Source organism: Papio anubis, chromosome 10 (assembly GCF_008728515.1).
Source record: "Papio anubis isolate 15944 chromosome 10, Panubis1.0, whole genome shotgun sequence".
NCBI lineage: Eukaryota > Metazoa > Chordata > Mammalia > Primates > Cercopithecidae > Papio > Papio anubis.
The window spans coordinates 98218686-98237164 of NC_044985.1; the positions used below are offsets into that span (position 1 = coordinate 98218686).

Here is an 18479-nt window from a genome sequence, read left to right on the forward strand (position 1 = left end):
ACTTTTAAATTTCCCTTTAAATTACAGCAATTTGATTCTAATTACCATAAGTAGCACCATGGTCAACAAATGGCCAGTTGATTTGCTGATCGTATTAAGTTTCACAATAACCTTTATTTGTTTCCCAGAAGTATCTGGGGCATACCTAACACCTTTTATTTTTGCCCTTAAACATTTCTTCTCTGCTATTACAAAAATGTTTTCTGAGGAGAACAATTTTGTGTATAGTGTGTCTCCTAAATTAATTTTTAAATTGTGTCAGTTGTGTGTGTGTGTTGCTTATTAGCCTATATTTGAAGTCATTTAACAATATAGTCTAGAATTATTTGTTTATTGTGTGGAAAAGCTGCAGAGATACACTTCTTAGCTGTGGTCCTCATATCAAGAAAATGCGTTGGGCCTACTTATTGTCAAGCAAGATTCCCGTTCTGTTCTCTGCTCGCTGGATTTTTTGCTTACAGGATTCCACAGAGAACTGAATTTTTATCACAATCCAAGTAAAGAGTAGTAAAAAAGACTGTAATTTTTTTCAGCCTACATGGTATTTTTTAGTTTTTCTTTTATGCTTGTGTCATATTTTCAAAGTAGCTTAGAGTTCATTTTTATCCCTTATTGGACTTTCTTTTCTCCAATGGGTAGTTTTAATTGGGATATCCTACAAGCGTGATCTGAACTCTGAAGGTATGAATACATGAAAAATGTCCACCTTAAGTGTAATGGCAGTTTGTGCCTGGAGTGTCTGTCATACTGGTGACTTTATACAAAATGTTCCCATTTCATCTAACCAAGTTCTGTGACAAGTGCTCAGAACCTTAGAGGTAAAAGTAGATATAGCTAGTTTTCAGTGTGGGTGTTTATGTATGAGAGAAGACATTTCCATTACTAACACTGACCCAACTTCTCTCACCACAAGAGTCAAATGGTGCCAGAAATCAGTATGTAGAAAAAAGGTCTCAACTGATCATCATTAGCGTAATCTGTGTATTCATAGTTAATTGTATTTGATTCATTATTAACCAGGAATGAACCAGGTTATGTGTTCAAGCCGGTTCTGATTTACCCAAGAATACCCAGTCATAGAAAAGAGTTCCTTAGGACAAAAGGGAAATTTTAATTATGACATTCGACTTTCTTAGATGTGTTATTCTCAACTTTTGTCTGTCGTGTATTATTTTATTGCACAAAATTAAGAAGTAAAAACATGAGAGTCTAGTAAAAGTATCATTGTTGACACCAAATAATAGTTGAGAGTATAGTACATTTATTAATGGTTTTATATCTCTAAAATATTGTATATACTTTGACATTACCTATTTTTAATTTCATCTTAATGGAAGTAAGTAGAAGTACTCAACACATTTGATTCTAGGCATGGTTCTATAGTCATATCACCCTTTTCTAACATGCGTTTATATCTAGAGTAGAATACAAAAAGGTATTGTAGGAACAGCATTTCATAACTAGCACAAATAAAAATATAAGTTTCTGAGATTTATATAATTTGGTAATCCATATTTAATGAAGAAAAAAGATTGTCTAATTAACTATTAAAATGCTATAGTTTTCCCTCTATTTATTAGATTTCACTACAAAGGTATAGCTATGTTACCATGTCAAACAATATAGAGATATTTAAAGAAAAAGTTAATAATTTCTGTACCCCTTCTAGTTATAACCCTACTATAATCTAATTAATCCCTACTACTTCTTTCCTAATGTATGATCCATTAATATGCACAGCTTTTTCACCTTGCTTTTTGTGTCATAAAATTTTTGATGTGATTTTTTAAATAATAGATATCACTTTTTTTAACAAGAAATTTGAGTCATAAAGAGCTTTAGAGACTATATAGGGCAAATGTACAAGAATGAGAAACTGAGACCAGTTTTGGATAAATTACGTATCCAAAACTGTCAAGTTATTTACCTTAATTCTAAATGCTGCTATTCTAACAATACTATATGATCTCTCAAAGCACTTTGTCACTAAGGTCAGATAGACCTGGATTCGAATCCCGAATTCATCACTTGGATATAAATTTTTGAATGGAGTTCTTAAACTTTTTGATCCACAGTGGTATTGACTATGAAATAGCCATTGTAATAATCACTTCCCTTGAAAGGAGAGGTTGGAAATTCTTAATAACATATAATTTCTCTAAAGTCACTAACCTTGTGATGACGGGTACAAAATAGGTATTAAATAAATGGTTGTCCCCTCCTTCTTAACTCTAATATCCAGGGATTTACTCTAAATTCTAAATTCCTCTATGGCTTTGCCTACATTTTATAATGAAAGTTTAACTTTAAAAGACTTTCAAATGAAGAATTCTAATACCTTTTTAAAATGCTCTACTTATCCATATGAACCATATAACTCTAAGTAAATATTAGCCATAATCTGTCACCTTGATTCTCTTCCAACTCAGCTTGCAAGGAACAAGTCATTAATTATTAAAGATGCATAAAACTTTCATATAATGTTGATATGTTAATTAGAGAGGTTGTGTTATGAGATTTTACATTTAATATATTCATCCAACAAGCATTTATCAGACTGTTCAGTAGATAAGATACTATAGACATATTTACATTTTAAAGTAGGATATCTAGAAACCAAAATCTCTGCTCACAAGAAAGACATGATCGATGTGAAGAGAGAAGGGGAAAAAGCAGGTAAAAAGTTAAGTATATGATTATAAAATCCCAATGTAACTCCCAAGAGATTGTGATGTCAGAAGCTTATCAACATAGTATGAGGCTAGGTTAAGCAAGAGACTTGTCTTCAGGATGCTCACCCTATACACCTTGTAGAGTTGCCTGTTCTTCCAGAAGTACTTGAAATTGATCTGGGGAGACAGAAACTCCAAGGAGGAACTGCTGGAGCAAATTCAGAGACTGGGATGAATACAATGTGCAAAGAGGAGGGAGATGGGTATAATTGGAAGCTAGCTATGACTAAAATGCTATCCTAGTAAGAGGTAACTTCAGATATGTGTCGGTGGACAGTGGATGGAAGGGCCTTGAATGCTGGGCCAAAATATTTAGATTCATCTGAAGAATAACAGGATATAAAGTGCAGATTGTTCTGCACATAGATGACCTAGTTATACATAAATAAAAACGAATGTCCTATATCCAAGCACAGAATTGAATAGAAGTAAAGGGAAATCAATAGTGGAGGAAGGAAGTCTGTTGCAGAAAAAAAGAGAATGAGGTGCATAAGGACAAAGACATTCAGGACAGTTTTCAGGGTAAAATCTAATTTCCCTACTGTAGCCTAGATTCTACTCATCAACCTCTCCAAATCCCTCAAACTCTTGGTGACTTTTCTTCCCTGTGTGTTTGCACTGCTGTTCCACAGTGTGGAACACTTTTTCAATGTTGCTCCCTGTTTAAATCCTACTGGACCACTTCGAGGCTCCATTTAAATCTCACCTCAACTGGAAACCCCTCTCTGTCTGTCCTACCTCTTATCTGCCACACTGTATCACTCCTTCCATATGTTCCCACGGCCTGCTGTACACACCATCATTACAAGAACAGTAGCTGTTGTCTGATACTGTGAAGAGCTTTATGTATATTATAACACATTTTATAATAACACCGTGAGAAGTATACTTTTATTAGCACTGTTTTACAGATAAGAAAACTGAAGCAGCAGAGTGTAAGTAACTTGTCCAAGACCATACAGCTAGAAAGAGGAAAAAGTAGGACTCCAAGCCAGGCAGCTTGGCTGCAGAATCTAAGCTCCTCACCACTTCTACTGTTCTATCCCACAGCAATAATGTAATACATCACACTGCAATAATATTAAATCATATGAAATATAATGTGAAATAATATCATGTGAAACCACTTGTCTCTTCCATTAGTCATTGAACCCTTTGAGGCTAGGGACACTGTTTTCTTTTTTCTTTTCCCTTCTGTTCCCAACACCGTATGAGCTACGTAACAGTCATTCAATACATTTTTTGATGAGTAGCATACCAGGTCAAATTGTAATCGAACTTACAGGATAAAGAACTTAGAATTTCTTTAGAATGCTTTAGTTTCTGTTTATGTGTTGATCTCTTCATTTTAATTAAAGAAGCACTAAAAGTTGAGATGAAAAATACTCTTTGGGCAGTTAAAATGGCACACATTGTTCTCTTATGATAAGAGTGCCTATTTTCATCCTGATTTTACTTTCTTCCTCGCTTGACCCCTTCCTCACCAAGGGTTGTGTTGGATTCTGTCTCCATCCCAGCATCGCAATGACTACCCAGTGTTTTAGCTGTATTGTCTCACCCGGTGCAGTTGCAAATCATAGGTCACATTTCAATATTTTCTGATCACCAAATTCAAATGTAAATTGATCCACTTGTGTCACCTGATAGGAAAACTAATGTCATTTATAAAGGTTGTGGGGTTTTTATTTCATTTACTGATGCAAGCTTTGAAAATGAATTTCTCTCTACTCTTTTTGAAAACTCTAAATTCTCCGGTGTTCTGGTAATATTGTATTAAGATAAAGGTCACTGTATAGTAGGTTCTCTCATCTTTCTTTTATGTGCACCCGGGCGATATGACACTGGAACCTACTTTTTGAGAAATAAAGCATATCAATAATAAATTATAATAGCAGTTTCTATCAGAAAAAGTTCATTGGAAATGTAGGCTTAACTATCTTATGCTGAGTTTCTCAAAGGAAGAATTTATTTTGCTCAGTATTTTTATAACTCTGATTCTGCTAGAATTAGCCTTTTTGACTATTTCCTTATACTTTAGAACTTGTACTGATTTAGTTATAGGTCATACAGTGAAGGTTATACTACATGCAGCTGAAAGAAATCTCTCAGCTTTTGCATAGCTTGTTTTATTTTAAAGTGATTTTCTGCAGTCAATTCCCAGTGTCCCTAATTCAGGATTTGGATTTACCCAAGACCAGCTCTTCCCTGCTGACACTGACCTTTGTGTTTTTCCCACTATGGGCCAAAGACAGTGAACCAGGTCTCTGAATTGTATATTTGAAAGGTGCAGTGTGAATATTTTTTGAAGTCGAACATCTCATGGGTTTGTTATTGCTTTTATAAAAATGAGCATGTTTTCATGACACCAAGTCTTTGCCCTGAATTTTATACTTAATATTTAAATCTCAAGAGACTAAAAGGCGACCAGCCTGGCCAACATGGTGAAACCCTGCCTCTACTAAAAATACAAAAATTAGCCGGGCATGTTGGCAGGTACCTGTAGTCTCAGCTACTTGGGAGGCTGAGGCAGGAGAATTGCTTGAACCCGGGAGGCAGAGGCTGCAGTGAGCAGAGATTACGCCACTGCACTCCAGCCTCGGCAAGAGAAGGAGACTCCGTTTCAAAAAGAAAAAAAAGAAAAAAGGAAATTAAGCAGTGGGATTATTTTTCCAAATCATTACACTCATAAAAAATGTTGATGCCAATATGGATTTAGAACTGATTTGCCCTTTAATGGGTATATTCACACAGAGATAAAATTTTCAACTTTCTCATTAATAGGTGCTACATCATTAATGTCCAATATTGTGAAATTAAATCTGTGAAAACGTTTGAGTGGGAAGAATTTTGGAATTCAGGTTTGGAAGAGTCATTTGATGTCTAGTTTTTTTAATATGGAGAAGAAAATGGAAGGCAACATGTTCTAGGAGCTGAGGACCAGATTTATGAAAGAACAGGGAAAACCAGAGGCTGTAGAGATATCTCAGTTGAGGGGACTAACAGGTAGGTAACACTTCGCACAGCACAATTCACTTTCCTCTACCCACTTACCCACCTGCCATTTCTGTCTATGGAAAGCACAGGAACTAAGTCAGATGTTTACACAAGGCAATGGAGTAGAAAAAGCATATTTTTGAAGTATGAAGCCTGTATTTGTTTTAATAACAGATAAATCAGTGGATTATGAGAATATAGGTGCAGTTTTTAAAGAATTTTATACAAAAGAGTTTTCACTTCTCAACAAATGGGTAGTAGAGTCACCAGTGGCATTTTTAAGATATTATCCCAAGAAAGAACTAGAAAGCATCATGATTTTATGCGGCAAAGATAATTGGGGATCTTTGTAAAGAGGTTGAGAAGATTAATTCCATAATTATTGGCTCTGCAAAATGCAGTTTCTGTTTTGCAGAGCATGTTGTGGCTTTTAACATTAAAATGGCTTTGAGTGAGTTAAAAGGAATGCCTTCCCCTTTCAAGTTGCTACAAAATAACAGTGATTGAGACCTTACTGTTGCTTATCTGAGGCTTAGCCTCAGCATGCAGAATGAGTGGGTTCAAAGTGGATAGTCTCAAAGGGGAATTCCCATCTTTGTAAGTAACTGGGGAACCTTTAGTTAATTTTTATACTCTCTGAGTGATTTCATTTCAGAGATTAGAAGTCAATTTCATTTTAAAAATTTATAATGTTCATTGCACACTTTGTGCACTCACAAAAGTACACAAAGTTTTTGCACTCACAGAAGTACATGACAGCTAGGAAAAAAACCAAATTTTAAAAATAATTTTTTTAAAAAATTCCATTGATAATTGAGTGTTATCCTTTTCATATTAAGTACTTTCTAAAATAGAGTAGAATTATAAGAATAAATGGCTTCCAAATTAATTCCCAAAGGAGTGCATTAGCTCATTTACAGTCAGAATTACAATCTCTTACTTTACATTTTAAGAGAATTGATGGTCAGCTAGCCCTTTCACTAGTTATACATAGGAGCAGTTTTTCATACTCACTTACCAATATTTATTGCTGTCCTTCATATTGGAAGATGCCACTGTTAATGGTGATAACTGTGTGACAAGCATGACTACCGAGATTTGTGACTGGGCTTCTGCGCCCTGTGCACATTGGGAGATCAGCGTTGATTTGCAGCCACATCTGAGATTTGCAGAGCTTGTCACTGTTAGTGACTTCCCCAGACTTGAGGTCAGTCATCAGTAGTTTACAGACATGATTGCCCATTCCTTACTGACTCACCAATATTGAGAGAAGATGAAGCTGGAAAAAAGAATGACCTGGTAGTCTCCCTTCCAAATTTTAACTCCAACTGTACAAGGTTTTGGATATGTTTAAAAAAAAATGCCTATTTTTAATTGTTTTTCCTCACCAAAAGACAGAATTGGTTAATAGGGTGATATGAACAAGCATTTTTTTTTCTATTTCCTACATCTTATTTCATAACACAGGCCTACATATCTTTGGCAAATTTTGCAGATTAATTTATAATCTATATAATCTAGATTTTAATTGCTCCATACATGCATTAATTTGGGGGGGGTGTGTGTGTGTTAAACTGGAGGGAGAAAGAGTGTTCTTCCTTTAAGAAAATCTTATTTTAAGATTATTTAAATCTTTTGTTCCTACTTCTTAATCACCATGAACATATCTTCACTTTGTTTTGTTATGCTGCATCTTGATTTATACATCAGGCAGTGTGTTTTATGAAGGACAGCACAAGAAAAACCTATCGGTGTATTTTTTAGTTGTCTTTTAGGGAAGCGTTTGAAATAAATAACTAAGAGGAGAATTGAAGTGATCAATGTCTTTGCTTTCTCAAACAATAGGCATTATTAATGGGGAACTGGCTTATTTTAGAGTCTATACTTTGGGTTTTATCATCACTACTGATTAGCATCAGTAATTTCAGTCTAACACACTTTCATTGTTGATTTCCTTGCCTCTAGCCTGCTGTAGAGCATATCACAATAAAGCCATCTTTGCAAAGATTTAATGACATCATGGAAAGAGTGAATAAAGTACTAAAGTGACAAGAAAGATCATTCAGTTCCTGAAAAAGTTTTCAGATGACATTATTCTATGGCTGTATAAAGTTGTCTGCAGTGTATAAACATGCACTGAACACAACTCTTAATTTTCCCGTTATGTCACATAACCATGAACAAAACTTGATATACTTTTATTCTAACTATAGAATTGATACAATAATGAGACCATATTATGTCTTATGAAGAATAAGTAGTATTGAAGATTTGAAGATTATAGTATTACATATCAATTTATAACAATTACCACTGCCAAAAGGTTTTTTTTTAATTAAACATTATTGGGTTGGGATTTTGAAGTAATTTTTGTTTTAGTATTTGCCTTTCACTACCATTGTTACATCTTGGTTTGGGATTTTATTTCTAGTACCTGCGTTTATATAAATTTTTCTGTTTGTAAAAAGGCAGGCATTATAGTTTCTTTTTTATAGTCTAGGTCCTTTCTACTTTTGAGCGCTGACCATAGAATATTAGATGTGAAATAGCACTTTGAAATTATTTTATCTAACTCCGTTATTTTAGAGGTGATAAAAGAAAGACTAACAGAAACTTAGTGATAACACTGTAATGGCACAGCTCATTATTTGCAAAGGCAATATTAATATATCACTTTTCTGTGATCTTTTTTCTACATTTTACTACCTTCAGGTTTAACAGAAAAATGCCAGTGCATTGCATCTTCTTTTCCAATAAATATGTTAGATGCAATGATTTATCTCAGCCAATTGTCTATAGAAATGTGATATGAAGACCTATCACCATGACAACACAGAGTTACAAGTAGACAAGAACAATAAAATATTGGCACATCAGAAATCAGTCTTTGATACAGACTGAGTACAATTTGTGAAACTAGCCTAAGTTTCCAAAGGCTGTAATAAAAATGGGGCCCATTGTCTAAAACAGAAAAATTATGTAATTAAACCAAATAATATAAGCCAAAATAAAATTAAAATATATTACATTAAACATTATCTATTTATTTTCACTGAGACTACTTTATACTTGGACGTAACAAAGGAGCAAAATTAGCTGTACTTACTCATGTATTTTGATGGTTTTAGAAAATGAAGACCCATTTTTTTTTCACTTAGCAAACTCTCACCTCTCACTAGATGGCAGGAATGGAGTGTGCAAAATAGATGGCATATGCAGAAATCTCTAATTCTGTGGCATTAGAACAACAACAACAAAAATCTCTAAACTGACTGATGATCAATATCATCTAAGGAAGGAATGTTGCAAAAATTCAGATTCCTTCAACTTTCCATCTCAAATTCCAATTTAAATCATTTAAATCTATGTCATTCTAAAGGTTCTGAGATTATCATAATTCTCAGCAGGATTTGGGAATCACTGATTTAATTCAGCCTTTTCTAGACTGTTTTCTAAGGAATACTAGAATCTTGTGTGATTCTTCATAAGGATTTCAATTATTTTTCATGGTCAAATAAATTTGAGAAATGATACATCCTTTAACCTCTCTTGGAAATGAGCAGTACACGTTAGTATACTGAGACTACTCAAGCAGATTGGAAAGTAGGTTTGTTTGAGAGTTAGTCTGTAGAGTTCAACAGCTGAGAGCTCAAAAGTGTGGTGAAAATTGGATTTTAAAGCAGATCCTACCACTTACCAGCCAACTGACCTAGGACATACTACTTTACCTCCTTATGTCTCCATGTACACATCTATAAAAGAGAGATCATAGTAGACAGTACTTGGCATACACCACGTGATTTATAAAAACTACCTGACATTTTTACTACTATTACTATTAATACTAAACTATATTTAATCCAGAATTTCACAAATTTATGTGACAGTAGAACACTTTTTTTTCTCAGAACATTTATTAACATCTTAAAGTTCACAAAAGTTCAGTGAAACACAGTTTAAGAAATATTTTGCTAATGATTCAAGATAGGCTAATTCCTTTATTTGATTTTTATGGGCAGTTAATGATGAAAATCTATTTTTTTCTCAGCTTATCTTTTAGTATTTTTTTTTTTAGTTCCCAAAATTGTATTTAATGTGATTATTTATGGAAATTTATTAATTTGTGTTACAAAAAACAAGTTAGTTGAAAATGGCTTTTTAAAAAATAGTGGTAATATCAATTACAAATAATGGATTATCTAAGACAAGGGTCAACACACTATGCTCCATGAGTCAGATCCAGTTCACAATCCACTTTATTAATAAAACTTTATTAAAACACAACCATGCTAATTCACCACATATTGTCTATGGTTGCTTTTAGAATGTTCCAGGCACTGTATGACCCACAAAATCTAAAATATTTACTATTTGACCTTCTATAGAAAAGGTTTGCTGATCCTTGCCTAATCTAAAATCAGATATTCTTCCCTTTCTACTTCTCTCAAACTGTGCTGTCACCAAATCCTTCTAACTTGCACTCTTGAAGGTTACAGTCATTTGGGTACTGGTGGTTATCAGTTCTCTTTCGGCAGTGCGTGGTCTCAGGGATCTCTTTTCACACAAGTAAATTTCAAAAAGTCTGTAGATTTGCCTATTTTAAATGTATACATACTTAACAGCAGGCATGTTAAGTCCTATTTCTCTGCATTCCTGACTCAGAAAAGTATAGCTTTGCTTTTTGCACTGATGTGTTATAACTTAATAATTTTCCATTTTCTGAAAATTCTCAAATAAAACAGATAAAGATTAACTTTTTATCTTTTTTATATCCCATGTGTTCTCTTTTGATAAGTCAAAAAGTTGTCTTTAATATAATAGATATACTCAGGATTATATTAAGTGAAAACATGTATACATTATTTCTGCTTACTTAGGTACTCAGTCCATTACTACATTTTTAAAATCAGCTTACATAGACAATCCATAGTTTGATCCCATTAAATAAATATCCCTTTCATATAGAGAAGCGGTAGATCTTGTGGGCTGTACCAAAATACGGAAGAAAGAAATCTGACCCTCAAGGTGCTCCTAGTCTATCTAAAGGAAAGATACAGGTGCCACTGATGACAAGTGGTTTGTAATGACTGCTCTAGGAACTCAGATGAAGAAAGAATTCAGACTGGGCACGGTGGCTCACCCCTGTAAAACCAGCACTTTGGGAGGCTGAGGCAAGCAGATCACCTGAGGTCAGGAGTTCAAGACCAGCCTGGCCAACATGGTGAAACGCCGTCTCTACTGAAAACACAAAGATTAGCCTGGCATGATGGTGGGTGCCTATAGTCCCAGCTACTTGGCAGGCTGAGGTAGGAGAATCACTTGAACCCCTGAGGCGGAAGTTTCAGTGAGCCGAGTTCCAGCCATTGCACTCCAGCCTGGTTGACAGAGCGAGACTTTCTCTCAAAAAAAAAAAAAAGTAATTCAGTCTTAAGAACTAAAGGAAGATAGCTAAGAGTGGGGATTTCAATGCATTAAAAGTAGTTTAGACAAAATTGGAAAGTTTGCAAACATAAAGGCAAAGCTTAGAGAAACGGTGTCAACCTGAGTGACAAGAGCATAGGGTATAGAGAGTTAGAGAGAAATAAGAGTGAGGCGGGAGCATGGGACCAGTTCACAGCATGAATGCTAGGCTAAGGAGCTTGGGTCAAAGTCTGAACTGAGTAGACAGCCACCAAAGGGCTTAGATCAAAGAAGCAACAAAACTAGATTTGTGCCTGAAACAAATACCAATAATAGTTGGCAATTTCATTAAGTATGTTGCACATGCATTTCCTTATTAAATTATTGAATCCTAAAATATTTTCACTCCCATTTCACAAATGAGAAAACTGAGATTCAGAGAAATTTGTGCTTTTGTCTTTGTCTTATAAATGGAGATATCAAACTTGACAGATCAAGAAAGGTCTTCTAACTCTAACTCTGGTGTTTTCTCTCATATCTTATCAGCTTTGATTAATTCACTATGAACATTATGCAAGTAATGTGGTAGAGATACTGTAGTTTTCATTTTGGGTGTATATATTTCCTGTATTGTTTAATGTGTTCAATTGTAAGTCTATTTCATGTTTAGTCCCCTCTTTTTCACAGAAATGTGGCACATTGCTAACATAAGGAAAATTCTTTTCCTGCTCCAGATTTATAGGGCTTGATTGGTTTCATTTTAAAAAGCTCCCACTGTCAAAAGAAGTATGCTTCCAAGGCACATTCCTATCCATTTAAAAAACAAACTGCATTCTGAATGCAGTGAGGATTGGCCAGGATTATTTTTGCCCATTTAGAGATTAAAAACACAATTCTAAATCAGTGAAATACAAATTTTTAAAAAAGAAAATACAAAACTTGTTAATGATTCTTGCAGTCTTAGAAATGCAGACTTCTGCCATTGTAAAAACTCATGATGATTACCAAATGAACTCATGTTTTATAGTGAGAGAAGAGCCACAGCTCTCTAATACTTCACTTACTTTCACTGCATGTTAGCTTTATTGCTCTCTCCTAAATATGATAGAGAAAAAAATAAAATTGTTCAGTGTAACTTTAATTTTCCCCCAACATTAAAAATAAAATCCTGCTAAAATTGCAAACCTTTGACTGCTGAGATGTAGAAAGCTTCATTAGAGACAAAAAGGAGAATCAGAGAATTTTTCTTTTGTTAATGAGACTCTAGGACATTCACATTGAAACTAAAAGATACTTAAATCAAGACTCCAAAAACTGTGAGCTAAAGTTACCCTGTTAAAAATCTGTTTTTGGCAAGATTCTGATTAAAGATTGAAGTTTCATCTCTGTAAATAAGAATCTAATTAACTATCTAAAAATACTGTCCAATGCCATTCTCAATCGAACCTCAATTTGAGTGCAAACATTGCTGTGTTTTAGAGATGTAACACAGATTGCTTTCAAAACTCTGAAAGATGTACAATTGTCCCTAGGTATCCGCAGAGGATTGGCTCCAAATCCTCTCCAATACCAAAATCTGCAAATACTCTGTAAAACTGTAAGATACAAATTTCTTACATAAAATGGATTAGTATTTGCATATACCCTATGCACATTCTCCCACACACTTTATTTCTAGATTACTTATAATTTCAAATACAACATAAATGCTATGTGATAGTTTGTTATACTGTATTGTTTAGTTATAATGGTAAGAAAAATAGTCTGTAAATGTTTAGTACAGACAACCATCCATTTCCTCTCCAATACAGTATTTTTGATTCACAGTGGGTTGAATCCATGCATATGAAAACCCATGGATATGAAAGGCTGACTGTATCTTTTACAAATTCAACATTTCAAATAATTCATAATGAATATCATTATGCCATAATAAAAATAAGTTATAACTAATATGCTCCCTTGAGGAATACACAGCCATTGCAAATGGACAGAGTGGGGAAGGAAACTCTGTTGAAGTTGAAAGCTATGATGGCAGTCATAGTCATGTAATCAATGCCGCATCATTTACATGCGCTTTCACATATTATATCATTTAGTCTCAAAACAATGCAATGAGAAAACTAGAATACTCTTAATATTATATTAACTCCATCTTGCAAATGAAAAACCCAGGCTCAAGAGGTTTAAGTAACCTGTCCAAGGTAGAACAGCAAGTAGCATTTCATGCCAGGATTTCAGCTACAAATGTGCTTATTTCACGTTATCATATAGCCAAGTTCCACTGGGTGATAGCACTAACAATTTTTATACATAGTTACAAAATCATCCCTGCTTCTGCCATACCTTGTCCCAAAGTTATACACTAAAGCAGAGAGGTTTATCAAGAAAGTACTCAGTCAAGATTTTTTAAATTAAAATGTGCTTTCATGTTACTGCCTATAAGCCATCTCAATATATTTTTGTGGAGTGAGGTAAGTTACGAACTAAGCATCAAATAATGAACTATCAAATTCAGTAGAAAATTACTGTTTGGACTTTAAAAATTAGAAATATATTTCAATACCAGCAGTTATAAAGCACTTATTATTATATTTTAATTACTCTTTCTTCATAACCTGTCAAAGTATGACATCAGCAAATAGTAAATGAAGAAAAAATTCCAATTTTTAGAAAATCTTTGCACAGAGACAGTGGCAAAAAAAAGGGGGGGGGGAGTTCCTGAGAAATAATCTGATGCGTACTTCCAATACAAATGGGTTGGGTTGTTCCAGGGTGATAACTCCCATCCCTTAGACCCTAAAAGGCCTTGAATTCACTGTCATCCACACACTTTTAACAGGCTGTTATGGCTCTTTCTCTTTTCTGTTATCACTTCCTTTCAGTGTTTTCTGAAGAATAGGCCAGGTCGTATTCATCTCCTATGATTCTTTCAGGCTGTAGAATTCTCACAGTGATGTACTCTTCCCCAACCATATGTGACCTTGTTTTATTGCTGTTGTAGGTGACTGATTCTTTGTCTGATATCAAAAATCTCTCCTTTCCAGTATCAAGAGAAAAGTTTTGAAGTTATACAGTTGCTCTCTTTTTTCCTGTTGCATAAATGGGTGATAAATGTAGCACCTTCAGCAGGAAAATACATGGGTTCTGATGACAGTACTCAGTTGCATTGTCAAGAATGTTTTTTGTACCAAAGCCAACTGTCAATCCAGCTTGTCAGTGAAGGACTAAGGACTGCTGCTTTTCCAGAGTATTTCAGAAGTATATGTGTGATCATCAAAACCTTGATTTTATATTAAATCCTCAAGTTTTTGCCTATATGTTTGGGCCCTCCTTTGATGATCATAAAGGCAGCTAAATTATCTTTTTCCTCTCTTAAATATACCTTGGTATTTCCTTGATAAGTATACTGTACCTACTTTAAAAAAAAATTCTTTGATTGCAAATAAAGAGATATTGTTGCTTACCTTCTCCTTACCTACATTTTTTAAAATTTACATTTATATGTTTTCTTCATATTTCGGAAGAAGCTGCATTTTATTGTCATGAGACTCCTTGAAAATGTTGAGGAAAAATATTGATTCTTCACACCATCAGTTTGTTGGTATAGGCAGAATAAAACTATGGGTTACCTGCCTTTAAATATATACTAAAGTATCTTTTTAAAACTGTATTTTGGAAAAAAATTATTTTATTATTTAGTATTATTTTTCTTTTGAAACAGAGTCTCACTGTGTTGTCCAGGCTGGAGTGCAATGGTGCAGTCTTGGCTCACTGCAACCTCTGCCTCCTGGGTTCAAGCAATTCTACTGCCTCAGCCTCCTGAGTAGCTGGGACTACAGTCACCTGCCACCATGCCTAGCTAATTTTTGTATTTTTAGTACAGGTGAGGTTTCACCATGTTGGCCAGGCTGGTCTCGAACTCCTGACCTCGGGTGATCTACCCACCTCAGCCTCCCAAAGTGCTGGAATTACAAGCGTGAGCCACCATGCCTGGCCAGAAAGAAAATAGTTTTAGGGAAAAAAAATAGAACATTGATAAAATGTTGTGTAGCAACAATGACAAAATTTCAAGAATGAGTAAAGTTTTTTTTTACTTGATAATTAATAATTACATTTGGGTACTTCATCAATGTTTTCCAATCTTCTTATATTTTACTTTAGCTCAGAGTGCATGTGAATAAAAATAGAAAGATTAAATCCAGTGGTTAGGTTTTCTACTATAACAGTACCATCAGTTATTCTTACAGAAAAGGTATTTGTTTTTCAAAAACATCAAAATTTGTTTTTAAAAATATTTCAACTCTTCTTTTAGATTTCATTTATTGGAGTAGGAGAGATATATAGTTCATCTCGGTATACCTTATATATACTACTTTGTATACAATGTATATTTAATGACTATATTGAATATTTTTTTAAATTAGACATCATATTTCTGAATTGTAGTTTATTACCTACCTAGTTTATTATATCTACATGGGCAAAGCTACATGCACTCTGCAATCATTTCACTAAAATGCTTATGTTTTCAACAAAAATGAAATGTTTTTTGATAGACACACTGAAAATAATATAGTCCACAATGTATTATCAAAATACGAACTCCACCAGAAAAAGCCAGAACAGCTACTACTTAACTCATAATGCGGATAATAATACCACGATATACATTTGCTGAGTAACTGAGATGGTTATTTTAAAAAACTCTGTGCATCTTTTTTTATTATTATTTGCTTCCTCGGTATTAAAATTCTTAAAGAAGTTTCAGCTTGATGTCCATAATTTGATGAGTTACAACCTCAGTGTTCCAAATATGCTCCAATCAATAGAGCAGATCGCTGAAGAGGTCATCACAATCTCATTAGACCAGGAACACTGAGGAGCATTTTAATCAGTGATGCTATGGGTCATCTTTTAGATGATTGTGAATTTTGGTTAAAACCCATTGGATCAGTTGATTATTAGGTGACATCTGTTGCATGCAAATTACTGGCTACAAGAGTGGCAGGGGATGCTAAATACTTTTGCAGTTTGTAATTTAATGTATATTTTAATGAAGTGAACAGTGACATTCCTGAGAGGCATCAGCAACTTTGAAACAGAGTCTTCTAAATTTTCATACAGTTTGAAAGTAATGAGATTTGTTCCTTAAAGTGATAAAAATTTATGGCATAAATTATATCTAAAAGAAGAGTGCTTCTAAAAGCTGTGTTTTTTCCTTTGTGGAAAAGATTAGATTTTAAATAGTTGCTTAATGGGGGTTTTTTGAAAAGTAAACAAAGATGTATTTTCTTTGATCATTTTCACTTATTATGAAAGAAATGAAGTACCCCTTGGTCTCTGAAGCCTCTTCTCACTTGATCAGAAGGAAACCCATTTATAGGGTTAGTAAGTATAAACTTGGCTCTTAGAATATATCCCATCTATTTGTGTATCCATCCCTTCAGCTTTCAACAGTATTCACAAGGAGCTTTCTAAGAATCGAGTGTTGTTTCTCAGAATATTCAAAATGTGTGCTGTTGAGCTTTGTACTCTATCCCATCCTTTTGGAAAATTGACATGTTTAAAATCAGGACTTTTTCTGAAAAACGATTTTCTAATATGCTAAATTGTTGTGCTTAATAAGCAACCATTAAAATTGATACACATTATAAAATGAGACTATCTTTTTCTCAGATCCTTTAGCAATTCCTCTGCATATATTCTTGTCCAAATTTAGTTAGCACAGTATTTTCTAATGCAATAGAAGTTGGTAATCATCTACTGCTAGATAGCCTAGTCAATGGAGTGCTTGAAGATTGACTTACCTGTGATCTGCATGATGAATATTATGAATTTAAAATTACCTTTAGATGGTGAGTTTATGTGCATTGCCATAATGTTGGAACCCAAATAGTTATTTCATGACTCACAGTCGGAAACCTTTTTCCCCAAAGTGCCCTTTATAATATTTAAATAAGACACAAACATCTCATTGACTCAAAATCATTTACACGCATAATGAACACAGATGAAGCCGCCCAGAGATATGGTTTAGCAAATAAGAAAACATAGATTATACATACATGATTATGCATTTTAGTTAACAAATATTTGTTGAGTATCTATCATGTGCTAAGATGTCTTCTAGGTGCCAAGAATACAACAATGAACAGTATATAAGGAGATTAGAATCTATGAGGACAGGAGCAATTTACCAAAAAATGTAAACAAATCAATAAGATAAATTTCACAGACTGATGAGAGCTCTGAATGGTTGACATGATGGACAGAGAAGATGAAGGGGCTGGATGACCGGAGTCATCAGGGAAGACCTCCCTGGAGAGGTGGCATTTGAGTTGACACCTACATGATGAGACTTCAGGAAAAGAAAATGGGTTCATTGCTTTTCATTCTTTGATTTTTCCTTAGTGATTTATAGTGACCAATCTCACCATTCACAATTACTCTTTATCTGAGGTTTCTAATAACAATTTTGATTTTAGTCACCTAAACCAATATTTATGAAAGAGTCTCCTTTTGCCCTATTATCTTTACTGTATGTAGCAGGAAATCCCTTTATAATCTCGGGCCAGCTGAGACAGCATTTGGAATTGCCATACAAGGTATGTATTTAGGACCAGTCACAGTGGCTCATACCTATAATCCTAGCACTTTGGGAGGCCGAGGTGGGTGGATAATTTGAGGTCAGGAGTTCGATACCAGCCTGGCCAATATGGTGAGACCCTGTCTTTCCTAAACACAAAAATTAGCCAGGCCTGGTGGCGTGCACCTGTAATCCCAGCTACTTGGGAGACTAAGGCAGGAGAATCACTTAAACCCAGGAGGCAGAAGTTGAAGTGAGCCAAGACTGTGCCACTGCACTCCAGTGTGGGCAACAGAGTAAGACTCCATCTCAAGAAAAAAAATGTGTATATTTGTATTCAGAGATAGCAGAAATTGCTTAAATGGAGTTCCACATTAGTTATTTAAAAACACTAAGCTGGAGAAATAACAAATTTAAAACAGATATATTAACTGCTCAAGCCACCTGATATACATATTATATATAAATATATGTATAAACAAGTAAATTTGACCTCTAATCCTAATTTCAACTAAAATTTATGAAAAAGTAGTGAGTGACAGGCAGGGATACTAACGATAAGACTTAAATGTTAGACCTAAAACCATAAAAACCCTAGAAGAAAACCTAGGCAATACCATTCAGGACATCAGCATGGGCAAGGACTTCATGTCTAAAACACCAAAGCAATGACAACAAAAGCCAAAATTGACAAATGGGATCTAATTAAACTAAAGAGCTTCTGCACAGCAAAAGAAACTACCATCCGAGTGAACAGGCAACCT

The 18479-nt window shown here is 34.3% G+C and overlaps 1 protein-coding gene across 1 annotated transcript in view; it reads left to right on the forward strand.

Annotated features, from left to right (window-relative positions):
- Positions 1–18479, forward strand: part of VWC2L (von Willebrand factor C domain containing 2 like) — a 32628-nt gene that overhangs the window by 4065 nt on the left and 10084 nt on the right. The gene's annotated exons all lie outside the window — the stretch shown is intronic.